This window comes from Propithecus coquereli, unplaced genomic scaffold, assembly GCF_000956105.1.
Source record: "Propithecus coquereli isolate 6110/MARCELLA unplaced genomic scaffold, Pcoq_1.0 Scaffold131, whole genome shotgun sequence".
Taxonomy (NCBI): domain Eukaryota; kingdom Metazoa; phylum Chordata; class Mammalia; order Primates; family Indriidae; genus Propithecus; species Propithecus coquereli.
This window is the reverse complement of record NW_012137303.1, coordinates 422,620-432,092: the sequence shown is the minus strand read 5'-3', so window position 1 is coordinate 432,092 and position 9,473 is coordinate 422,620. Positions and strand designations below refer to the sequence as shown.

The 9,473-nt window shown below is 42.1% G+C and overlaps 1 non-coding gene across 1 annotated transcript; it reads left to right on the top strand.

Annotated features, from left to right (window-relative positions):
• The first annotated feature begins 4,781 nt into the window (after positions 1-4,781).
• Positions 4,782-4,875, top strand: TRNAI-UAU. Its single transcript has 2 exons — positions 4,782-4,819; positions 4,840-4,875. It is a non-coding gene; the product is annotated as a tRNA-Ile (tRNA).
• The last annotated feature ends 4,598 nt before the right edge of the window (positions 4,876-9,473 follow it).

Sequence of the window (9,473 nt, the reverse complement as noted above, 5' to 3'; positions counted from 1 at the left end):
ACTGTAATTATAGCAATAGCGGTATGTTGATTATTCTCTAGTTGCCCTTCTAGATTCATTCTCTACCGTAATTTCTCCCTGGAAGGCTGCATCACTTGGACTCTCCTGGCTCCTGGCTCCTGTTTGCACTCAGCCAATGGAGGGTGCTGGTAGGAGATGAGATGGCAGGAAGAGAGAGAGGCAGATGCATATGTAATATTTCCTCCACTTTCTCCCTGACAGGCTGTGTGCCTCTCATGGGCACAGCAGCCAGGCTGCCATTCCTCTCCCATAGCTGGAATTCTTTTCACCTCTCACGAAAATGTGCACCTCTCATCTCTGAGGGTCATCAACTCAAACACAAGACTGACACAGGACCTGCAGTCCCCACCTCTAATGAAAAACGGTTCCAACAAGGGATTCATCCAATAATGGTGAAATATCCAGTTAGCAGGGCCTCAGCATAGATTTGCCTGACAAAACCCTTTCTTGCTAAGAGATGATGACACAAATCACATTGAAATGATGGGGAAAAGTGCTACAGTCCCTTAAAATGGTGAAATACTGGTGAAATAATTCTTAAAATCACGCTTATTTCAAAATTTTCCTACCTCCTCCTTGGAAATCTCCAGTCTCCTGGGGCGAAACATAGATTTGTCTGCCAGAAACTATCTCCATCAAAACAGCCGTTTGGGCATTCGGCTCAGACAAGCGACAACTGTAATGTAAGGAGGCTGGGGTAAAAAAGAAAACTAAACCACAAATCATAGGTATCCTGGCCCAAGTTGGGGGTCCTGTGCTCATAAAGAAACAGTAGATATTAATTTTTAAATAAAAATCCTCTATTGTTAAGGAATATAAACAACTTTTAAAACAACTCAGAAAAATAAGAGCCTCGGGTTGGGAAATGGGAAATCCAGGCTCTGTGCATCTGTCCCATCCATGGGATACAGCTCTCCCACCTTCCAGAAGAAGGGCCACAGGCCCTTCTCTAGCCCACTGGCCAAGCAGCATGGGTAGCATAAAGTCCAGAAAGTGACCTAGAACCCACAGGAGTAGTTAAGGCTCAGGTCATGTGACTTCCAACTGTCTAATCAAAGAGGTTCTGTGATGACCTCTGAACCATGAGGAAGGTCTTTATCCAGGCAATATAAAATAAGATGCAGACCATAGTCAATCTCTCTCTTTTGCACCCTTCCTTCTACTCTCCCTTTGCTGTGACAATGGGCCCATTCATCATCTGTGGAGTACGTACCATGCTCTGTAAACCGTCTTGCTCTTGCCCTGTAATTCTATCTTTCTTTCCTCAATAAACCTCATTTTTGTGCTTGCCTAACTTTGGTGTGTCTGGTCATTCATTGGCCATGGGTGCTCCAAGAACCAACATTTGACTGAAACCTGACAATGTCTTATTTGATATTGTGTCTTAGAGCCTTGTAGAGTATGAACTCTAGTCCCTTCTAAGTAACAGTTTGTTGAATGAAGCACAGCTTAAGAAATACAAATAGATTGTAATGAGTTTGTAAATACCATAGCAGGTAGAAAAATTACCTGGAAACCAAGAAACCAAAGTCAACAAATGGAGAAGAGCAAAGAAAGTATTAGCAACACGGAAAGTCCTGACAAAGACTCTTCCTAAATATTAGGCAGCCAATATTCCTGGTCTCAATTTATCACATCATAATTGGAATTGAACTGCCCACAAAAACAATCACCCAATGATAACATCTGAATGGCTTACATAAATTGTTAAAATCAATAATCTATAACAAAGATTTTAAATAATGGGTTTTTTTCTCTACCACATTTGTACCAAACACTAAATAATACAGTATGTCTACAAGCCACCAATAGACTTCTCAAAAAAGTACTTTGGATTCTCAAAAAAATCTGAAACATCTACATTGTACCAAGTCTGAAAAATCTACTTTACACTGCTTAAGAACCAGGACAGGTGCCGGTAATTCATTTCCACTAAAATCAGCCAGAGCAGCTTTCTGTTGCTTGCAATTTAGCACTGTGGTTGTTCCTGAAAGCCCTCAGGGTACTTTATGCTTCCATGACTTCATGGATACTGCTCTCTCTGCATGAACTATATCATCATTTCTTCTTCTAGTTGAGTCCTACCACTTAAGAATTCAAGTCGTGTATCTCTTTGCCCTCAAATCTAGGTGAGAGGTGCTTTTTCATAGCACCATATGCACACCTTTATTATAGCATATGCTACATAATATCTAGTAAATAATGATGTCTTTTTTCTCTTTTTCTTACTAAAATTACTACTTGAGAGTAGGAACTCAGCTTCCTTTAAGACTAAATCACTACAGGCATTCGAATATGCATGATGAATAATTTCTTTTTTAAATGAATGAATGCTACATTTCCAAACCTACGTGTACTCCATAGGCAGCTGAAGTTATTAGAAAATTATTTAGCCTGGTGTTAAAGAAAATAATCTGGAAATTATAACTATCTTTGCAATAATTTCAGGGGACTTAATAAAGGATATGTTTAATAAAGGTGTGGGCAGGAGGGGATAACAAGAGGGCAGTAGCCCAGGGCTATTGACAATAGAGTGGTCACCACTCCTAGGCCTGAAGGAGAGAGGAAAGAGCCATTACTGGAATTTAAAGGAAAGGTCTCCTTTGATGAATTAGCCAGAGTCAACCCACAGAAAGGAAGTCAGATAAATAAGTACTCCAACTTTTCTGTCCTCTGTCATTCTGATCTCGTGCTAGTGTTCCCACTTAAGAAATTCAACTTGAAGCCAGAGGCAGGGGAGCCCACTCCTGTAGTCCAAACAGGACGGCCTTCCATTACACAGTGGCTGGAAATCAGAAGATGGTCATTTTTTAAGCATCAACAACTCAAAACATTTAGCTTTCTGTCTACTTTTTTCTCCATGATCATAATCTTATGCTTATAAAGCCTATGTTGTATCACTGACCTGCCTTCCTGATGAATCATTTAATATCCAGTGACATATGTGAGCCTTGTAAGTTTTCATCCCTTAAGAACAATAATTCCTGAGTGTTGGCTTTTCTTACCTAGGCCAGGACTTGAAACACAGCACCATGAGTATTGTTATGAGGTTTATGTAAACCACTTAGAACTGTGTCTGACCCATATGTCCTAGTCCATTAGGGCTACTATAACAAAATATCATAGACTGGGTAATCTATAAAGATATTCCCTCCAGTTTTGGAGGCTGGGAAGTCCAAGATCAAGGCTCCAGCAGATTAGGTGTCCAGTGAGGGCTGCTCTGTTTCAAAGATGGCGCTCATTTGCTGTGTCCTCACATGGCAGAAAAGATGGGAGGGCCAAGCAGCTCTGAAGTCTCTTTAATAAAGGCATTAATTCCATTCAGGAGGGCAGAGCCCTCACAACTTAATCACTTCCCAAAAGGCCCCACCTCTTTATGTCACAATGGGGATTAAGTTTTGATATGAACTTTGAAGAAATACAAACATTCAAACCATAGCACCAAAGTAACTGTTAGGGGCTATTGTTATTTAGATGGAGCAGTCTCCAGAGGTTCAAGGAGAGAGAATCTTTCCCTCTGGGACTTTGTGGTAAAATGTAGGAGATTCTCTGGTGAGACGGTCCTCTACCAAAGAGCCTGTGCTGCTTCTCAGTATTCGTCACTTTATGGTATTTTTAAAAACACATGTAACGATCCCCAAACAGCAATGCAATAGACATGGAGAAGTGGAAGCACTTCCTTCCACCACCCACCCCTCCAGTGTGTCATGTTTTTTTTTTTTTTTTTCTTTTAAGTACGGAGAAATTTGATCACTGGTCTATTACTTTCAGTCCTGTTTGCTAGGTGTTATGTGGTCAGGAATAGGTGGACTATTCCTTTTACACAATTCTTCTTCTCATTGACAAAAATTATTTTATAAATGCCAAAAGACTTCGTATTTTGTGTGTATGTATACTGTGACAATTGTAGTTTTCCCAGACGGAAAACAAGCAAGCAAACAAACAAAATTGGCCTTTATAATTAGAGGCCCCAGAGAGAAGGGTACTGGGTGGCCATATATCACAGAGGCAAACTATCTGCAATGAACTGCTAAAGAAGGACAAGACAGGGGAAGCAGAGCTGGGGGTGCACTTCGCCTGTAACGCGCTGCACAACACAAATAAGGAGTGGTCACTATATCAGTTTTCCCTGAAGAGGTGCCCAATCAGGTGGCTCTGTGACTTCGAATGGGGTTTTCAGGCAGGTTCGGGGAGGGTTTTAGGGAATGTGGATGGACAGCCCAGAGATACTACGGTGCGAATGCAGGCGCCCTGAAGGCGAGGCCGGGTGTGCGGCCAGGAGCGTGCCGGTGTCTGGAGGCGCGCAGCGAGAAAGTCGCGCGGGGCTCGGCTTCTCCGCGTCCTCGGTCTGGTAGTAAGGTCACGGGCCAGCAGGGTGGTGTGCGGCGAAGCTGCAATTTAGCCAAAGAGTTCTCATCTTCCACAAAAATCGTTCTCTTTCTGGAGTGAAAGTGAGGAGAAGCCGAAGTCTCTCCTCTTTCTCCTCAGCTTTTTCTCGGAGCTTCTGAAAGGAGCACCCCCACCCCCATCTCCGGAAATGCTGGCCCCTGGTGGCAAAGGGTGTGGGTCATATACATAGTTCCAGGAGAGATGGAAATATCTTGATCAAAGTGCGTTTTATGCGCGAGGCGAGCCGAGCCGATGTGGGAGGGAAAGTCCCTTGCAGCCCAGCGCGCTCCCGCTCCGGCGCGAGGTCGTGGTCGAAAGCACGCGTCGCTCATGGCTCTGTAGAGTGCCCATGGAAAAACCAGAGAAAGCATGCTCCAGTGGCGCAATCGGTTAGCGCGCGGTACTTATACAACAGTATATGTGCGGGTGATGCCGAGGTTGTGAGTTCGAGCCTCACCTGGAGCATGTTTTCTTCCCTTTGTGATCTCAAGCTATTTCATTATGATCCCTTTTTCCTTTCACCTTAAGGAAAAAGCTAAAATGATTATATTTTCCAGGGTGAGACCACAGAGATTCCTTTGATTAAGGAGGACATTTTGTGGATTTCAAACATGAGAAGAAAACGACAAACCAGAAGGAGACAAATTTAACTCACCCAGCAGATTCTTTTCTCTTTAATCAGGAGACCTCACAGCCAGGTAGTACAGCTTCAGAGGAACCTCCCTCATCCTTCCCTCCACCTCGCCCCCCGCCGCCCCTTTTAAAAAACGATTCTTGAGCTCTTTGAGGACTGAGCAACGAAGCGGAAAAACTGGTTTATGCTCTGCGATTTCGTGCAGCTGTCGCTGGGATTCAGGGATGTGCAGAAGCTGCTCCCAGGTATCTTAGCGTTGACGTCCAAAAGTTTCGCACCTGAGGTTGTTGCACTTCCACCTGCGAAACCTAAATGTGCTCTGAGTGCAGCTCTGCCGCCTACTTTACAAAAAACGTGACTGGGAAACAAGAAATGCTAATTTTCCCCCAGCAGTGAAACATGGGGCGTAGATATGTATTTCTTCCTACTTTCCTCAAAAGTAAGCAGCCTTGTTTGGAAAAATGCATTCGTCCTGATGCTTGTGTTTGAAATAAATGATTCCAGTTTGCTCCGCTTTTATCCAGTCTCTTCAGGATTTCATTTGGTCTCACAGGACCTTCCTTCTCTTCTGAGCTCTTTATACTCCTCCTGTTCCTTAAATATGAATATTCCTCACAGTTCTGTCCTCAGTTTTCCTCGTATATAATGATATTCTGTGATAGTGAGGGTTCTCTAGAGAAACAGAACCAATAGGGTAGAGAGAGACAAATAAGAGGTGATTTATTATGAGAATTGGCTCAGACGATTATGGAGGTGAGAAATCCCAAGATACGCTGTATGCAAGCTGGAGAACCGGGAAAGCCAGTGGTGTAATTTAGGCCTGAGGCCTGAGGCCTGAGGAAGGGGTGAAGGGGAGGAGGACTGCTGCTGGTGTAAGTCCCAGACTCTGAAGGCCTGAGAGAACCTGAAGCTCTGATATGCCAAGAGCAAAGATACCACCTGTGCATCTTTCAAGTCCTTGATGGTGGCACTAATCTCTGCCATCCTTCCAGAAATGCAATATTGCTTTTTTGAGACAGAGTCTCACTCTGTTGCCCTAGGTAGAGTACAGTGGCATCATCATAGCTCACTGTAACCTCAAACTCCTGAGCTCAAGCAATCCTCTTGCCTCAACTTCCCAAGTAGCTGGGACTACAGGTGCGCAATACACTTGGCTAATTTTTCTATTTTTAGTAAAGATGGGGTCTCACTTTTCCTCAGGCTGCAATACTGCTTTTGATTTACTATTTTTCCAGGTAGAGATAGTTCTAATGGCTTCCATTGGGCCTTTCCCACCTTACTAGCCCTCATTCTGTAGGTCAGGGAACCAATGTGAGGATCCTGTTAGAGGCTAAGTATGTCTATTACAGTAATGCTTTCTGAAACTGGGGAAATAACCACAGGATGGATTCAGGCGTCTGGACTGCACCGTGAATCAGATCTGAACTAAAATTTCATTGGTCACCTGACTTCTATAAGCCCCTACTCTGGAGTACCACAGTAATGTCTGGGGTTTCCTGTCAATTCAGACCAGTAGTACCCCCACAGAGGTCAGATTATTTCCTTTTTCCCAAAGCACAGTTACTCTGGTAAAAGGTGGTAGGTTCCTTTGAGGAAGGCTAGAAGAATGATTAATAGTATAAATTTTTGGTAGTGTACCAGAGTCCTTCTTCACAGGGACTCTGCTGACACTTCATTCAAAGGGTTCTGAGTCTGTAAACTGGCTCATGCCTGAGAATTGACTGAGAAGCCATGACTTTGTTTTTATGATTTGAGTTAGACTTTTGTTCACTTGACATGGAAGTTTTCTACTTATACAGATCAAGTAAAATTTAATAGGCTTCCTGTCTATTTTACTTCTGGGAACACCATGATTAACTAGCTGACACTATATGTCTGTGAGAGTCAGACTATTCTGATTGTTTCTCTGACTCTTCAGTCTATTAGGGTAACTACGCTGACCTTCCTTTGGCAACTGAGTGTCACCACTTGGTCCCTGCCACCCTGATACAATTACTCCCATTGCATTTAGACTTTCTAATTGAGTGGTTGTGGTTTCTACTGTAAAGTCTCACATACAGAGAAGAGTGATCACAGAGCTCTTCAAGGATGCTGGGGCTTCTCCAGCAATTTTATTTCTCAAAGTAATGGCGAAAGGTATATCCTCTGGACCCTCCAAGTGTAGGTAATTAGGTTTTAAATGACAAATCCACACTGTAACATTCCAATCTCCCTAAAGCCTTGAATCCCTTCCTCTACATTAAACCAAGGGAGATTCAGCATCTCCAGTTTGCTCACGGTGGGCCATCTTTTGATCCATGTTTCAGCCAACCAATCAACCAAGCCATTAAAGCCCTTTCTAATCCGATAAGATGCAACATTGAATGCAGAATCTCTGCTTAGTGGATCAATATCAATAAATTCAGCCTGATCCAACTTTATGTTCCTTCTACCATTATCCCTTAATATCTAATTCCACACATGTTCACCAGATTTCTGCTTATATAAGTTAGAAAACTCAAGGAGTTCTTTAAAAGTTCTTTTGGAGTATAATACACTTCCTCATGGGTCATAATTTGTACCTCACCTCTAGGGGTCTGCTGGGATTTGAGTCTAGTTATAGGTCTAGAAGCAAAGAGGTGGTGGAGGCAGGTCTTGAGAAGAATCAGTGCCATCTTGCCTCAGGGGAGGCCATTACTGTTGCCTCAGGCAGTGCAGAGTTAATCCCCTAAAACAGAGGTGGAAAGGCTGACTGATACCACCAAGTTTGGGAAGGCCACTTAGACTATAGTTGGGAGGGGGACCTTTGATGGAGTTTGAGGGACCTCTTTCACTGGTGAAGAAGACTCATCAGAATCTGAGGGCTCAATGTCCCTAGCTTCATGAGGGTCTTCCTGTACATCTCCATTCCAACTTACAGAACCCCATTTTTTCCCCAATTGATGCCCTCACTTTAACAGGAGACATCCTATGGGGCTGGGTGTTCAAACTTGTGTTGTAATTCAGTCAATCAAAAGATGATTATTTGTGTTTAATTTTCAGCAATTTCAGCACCCCCCCCCTGCCCCCCGCCCAGCTATAAGAAATAAGACTCTCCTCCTGGGCACACATATTTATTCACATTTAAGGTGATTATTGATATAATGAGATTAATATCTACCACAGTTGTAACTATTTTCTATTCATTTTCTTTGTTTTTTGCCTTTCACTCTGTTTCTGCCTTCTCTGGGCTCAGTTGAACATTTTATATTATTTCTTTTCTGTTCTCTTAGCACAGCACTTACATTTCTTTCTAAAAAATGTTTAGTAGTTGTGTCAGAGTTTGCAATATACATTTATAGCTAATCTAAATCCACTTTTAAATAATGCTACACCATTTCATGGGCAGCACAAGTACCTTAGTAACAGAATGTTTCCAATTCCTTCCTCTCACCCATTATAACATTACTGTCATTCATTTTATTTATCTATAAGCTATAATTATTGAATAGATTGTGGCTATAATTATTTTGAACAAACATCTGGCAGTTAAATTTTTATTTTATTTTATTTTATTTTATTTTTATTTTTTGAGACAGAGTCTCATTCTGTTGCCCAGGCTAGAGTGCTGTGGCATCAGCCTAGCTCACAGCAATTTCAAACTCCTGGGCTTAAGCGATCCTCCTGCCTCAGCCTCCTGAGTAGTTGGGACTACAGGCATGCATCACAACACCTGGCTAACTTTTCTATTTTTAGTAGAGATGGGGTCTCACTTTTGCTAAGGCTAGTCTCAAACTCCTGACCTCAAGTGATCCTCCTGCCTCAGCCTCCCAGCGTGCTAGTATTATAGTCATGAGCCACAATGCCTGACATTGTTAGTTCCATTTTAAAAAAGAAAAATAAAAGGTTTTACTTTCACTTATTACTCTCATTATGAGTTGGACTGTGTTTCCAAAATATTTTAGCTAAATGAAAATGAAAATACAACTCATTGAAAGTTGTGAAATGCAGAATAAAAAGTGTTTAAAGAGAAATTTATGGCATTGAATGCACATATGAGAAAAGAAGAAATACCTAAAATCAATAACCTGAGGTTGCACCTGGGGAAACCAGAAACGAAGAGCAAATTAAATCTGAATCAAGAAAAAAAATAATTGAAAAAATTGAAAATTGGAGCAAATATTAATCAAATTAAAAACTGGAAATAGAGGCCAGGTGCAGTGGCTCACACCTAAAATCCGGTGCATGCCTGCAGTCCCAGCTACTTGGGAGGTTGAGGCAGGAGGATTGCTTCACCCTAGGAGTTTGAGGCTGCAGTGAGCTACGACGATGCCATTGCACTCTACCCAGGGCAACAGAGTGAGACTCTGTATCAAAAAAATAAAAAAATAAATAAAATAAAATAAAAATCAAAAACAGGAAATAGAGAAAATTTTAAAAGCCAAAAACTGGTTCCAAAAAGATTAATGAA